Below are 3,465 nucleotides of genomic sequence, written 5' to 3' on the forward strand. Positions count from 1 at the left end.
AGCGAGAGAGAGTAGGATGCTGGTCAGCGAGAGAGAGTAGGATGCAGAAAGTAGGATGCTGGTCAGCGAGAGAGAGTAGGATGCTGGTCAGCGAGAGAGAGTAGGATGCTGGTCAGCGAGAGAGAGAGTAGGATGCTGGTCAGCGAGAGAGAGAGTAGGATGCTGGTCAGCGAGAGAGAGTAGGATGCAGAGAGTAGGATGCTGGTCAGCGAGAGAGAGTAGGATGCTGGTCAGCGAGAGAGAGAGTAGGATGCTGGTCAGCGAGAGAGAGTAGGATGCAGAGAGTAGGATGCTGGTCAGCGAGAGAGAGAGTAGGATGCTGGTCAGCGAGAGAGAGAGAGTAGGATGCTGGTCAGCGAGAGAGAGAGAGAGAGTAGGATGCTGGTCAGCGAGAGAGAGAGAGTAGGATGCTGGTCAGCGAGAGAGAGAGAGTAGGATGCTGGTCAGCGAGAGAGAGAGAGTAGGATGCTGGTCAGCGAGAGAGAGAGAGTAGGATGCTGGTCAGCGAGAGAGAGAGTAGGATGCTGGTCAGCGAGAGAGAGAGTAGGATGCTGGTCAGCGAGAGAGAGAGTAGGATGCTGGTCGGCGAGAGAGAGTAGGATGCAGAGAGTAGGATGCTGGTCGGCGAGAGAGAGTAGGATGCAGAGAGTAGGATGCTGGTCAGCGAGAGATAGAGTAGGATGCTGGTCAGCGAGAGATAGAGTAGGATGCTGGTCAGCGAGAGATAGAGTAGGATGCTGGTCAGCGAGAGATAGAGTAGGATGCTGGTCAGCGAGAGATAGAGTAGGATGCTGGTCAGCGAGAGATAGAGTAGGATGCTGGTCAGCGAGAGATAGAGTAGGATGCTGGTCAGCGAGAGATAGAGTAGGATGCTGGTCAGCGAGAGAGAGAGTAGGATGCTGGTCAGCGAGAGAGAGAGTAGGATGCTGGTCAGCGAGAGAGAGAGAGTAGGATGCTGGTCAGCGAGAGAGAGAGAGTAGGATGCTGGTCAGCGAGAGAGAGAGTAGGATGCTGGTCAGCGAGAGAGAGAGTAGGATGCTGGTCAGCGAGAGAGAGAGTAGGATGCTGGTCGGCGAGAGAGAGTAGGATGCAGAGAGTAGGATGCTGGTCGGCGAGAGAGAGTAGGATGCTGGTCAGCGAGAGATAGAGTAGGATGCTGGTCAGCGAGAGATAGAGTAGGATGCTGGTCAGCGAGAGATAGAGTAGGATGCTGGTCAGCGAGAGATAGAGTAGGATGCTGGTCAGCGAGAGAGAGAGTAGGATGCTGGTCAGCGAGAGATAGAGTAGGATGCTGGTCAGCGAGAGATAGAGTAGGATGCTGGTCAGCGAGAGAGAGTAGGATGCTGGTCAGCGAGAGAGAGAGTAGGATGCTGGTCAGCGAGAGAGAGTAGGATGCTGGTCAGCGAGAGAGAGTAGGATGCTGGTCAGCGAGAGAGAGTAGGATGCTGGTCAGCGAGAGAGAGTAGGATGCTGGTCAGCGAGAGAGAGTAGGATGCTGGTCAGCGAGAGAGAGTAGGATGCTGGTCAGCGAGAGAGAGACAGTAGGATGCTGGTCAGCGAGAGAGAGTAGGATGCTGAGAGTAGGATGCTGGTCAGCGAGAGAGAGTAGGATGCTGGTCAGCGAGAGAGAGAGTAGGATGCTGGTCAGCGAGAGAGAGAGTAGGATGCTGGTCAGCGAGAGAGAGAGTAGGATGCTGGTCAGCGAGAGAGAGTAGGATGCTGGTCAGCGAGAGAGAGTAGGATGCTGGTCAGCGAGAGACAGTAGGATGCTGGTCAGCGAGAGACAGTAGGATGCTGGTCAGCGAGAGACAGTAGGATGCTGGTCAGTGAGAGACAGTAGGATGCAGAGAGTAGGATGCTGGTCAGCGAGAGAGAGTAGGATGCTGGTCAGTGAGAGAGAGTAGGATGCTGGTCAGTGAGAAAGTAGGATGCTGGTCAGCGAGAGAGAGTAGGATGCAGAGAGTAGGATGCTGGTCAGCGAGAGAGAGTAGGATGCTGGTCAGCGAGAGAGAGTAGGATGCTGGTCAGCGAGAGAGAGTAGGATGCTGGTCAGCGAGAGAGAGTAGGATGCTGGTCAGCGAGAGAGAGTAGGATGCTGGTCAGCGAGAGAGAGTAGGATGCTGGTCAGCGAGAGAGAGTAGGATGCTGAGAGTAGGATGCTGGTCAGCGAGAGAGAGTAGGATGCTGGTCAGCGAGAGAGAGAGAGTAGGATGCTGGTCAGCGAGAGACAGTAGGATGCTGGTCAGCGAGAGACAGTAGGATGCTAGTCATCGAGAGACAGTAGGATGCTGGTCGGCGAGAGACAGTAGGATGCTGGTTAGCGAGAGACAGTAGGATGCTGGTCAGCGAGAGACAGTAGGATGCTGGTCAGCGAGAGAGAGAGTAGGATGCTGGTCAGTGAGAGAGAGTAGGATGCTGGTCAGCGAGAGAGAGTAGGATGCAGAGAGTAGGATGCTGGTCAGAGAGAGACAGTAGGATGCTGGTCAGCGAGAGAGAGTAGGATGCTGGTCAGCGAGAGAGAGTAGGATGCTGGTCAGCGAGAGAGAGTAGGATGCTGGTCAGCGAGAGAGAGTAGGATGCTGGTCAGCGAGAGAGAGTAGGATGCTGGTCAGCGAGAGAGAGTAGGATGCTGGTCAGCGAGAGAGAGTAGGATGCTGGTCAGTGAGAGAGAGTAGGATGCTGGTCAGCGAGAGACAGTAGGATGCTGGTCAGCGAGAGAGAGTAGGATGCTGGTCAGCGAGAGAGAGTAGGATGCTGGTCAGCGAGAGAGAGTAGGATGCTGGTCAGCGAGAGAGAGTAGGATGCTGGTCAGCGAGAGAGAGTAGGATGCTGGTCAGCGAGAGAGAGTAGGATGCTGGTCAGCGAGAGACAGTAGGATGCTGGTCAGCGAGAGACAGTAGGATGCTGGTCAGCGAGAGACAGTAGGATGCTGGTCAGCGAGAGACAGTAGGATGCTGGTCAGAGAGAGACAGTAGGATGCTGGTCGGCGAGAGACAGTAGGATGCTGGTTAGCGAGAGACAGTAGGATGCTGGTTAGCGAGAGACAGTAGGATGCTGGTCAGCGAGAGACAGTAGGATGCTGGTCAGCGAGAGAGAGAGTAGGATGCTGGTCAGTGAGAGAGAGTAGGATGCTGGTCAGTGAGAGAGAGTAGGATGCTGGTCAGTGAGAGAGAGTAGGATGCTGGTCAGCGAGAGAGAGTAGGATGCAGAGAGTAGGATGCTGGTCAGAGAGAGACAGTAGGATGCTGGTCAGCGAGAGAGAGTAGGATGCTGGTCAGCGAGAGAGAGTAGGATGCTGGTCAGCGAGAGAGAGTAGGATGCTGGTCAGTGAGAGAGAGTAGGATGCTGGTCAGCGAGAGACAGTAGGATGCTGGTCAGTGAGAGAGAGTAGGATGCTGGTCAGCGAGAGACAGTAGGATGCTGGTCAGTGAGAGAGAGTAGGATGCTGGTCAGCGAGAGAGAGAG

The sequence above is a fragment of the Crinia signifera genome, unplaced genomic scaffold (genome assembly GCF_055691185.1).
Source record: "Crinia signifera unplaced genomic scaffold, ASM5569118v1 HAP2_SCAFFOLD_728, whole genome shotgun sequence".
NCBI lineage: Eukaryota > Metazoa > Chordata > Amphibia > Anura > Myobatrachidae > Crinia > Crinia signifera.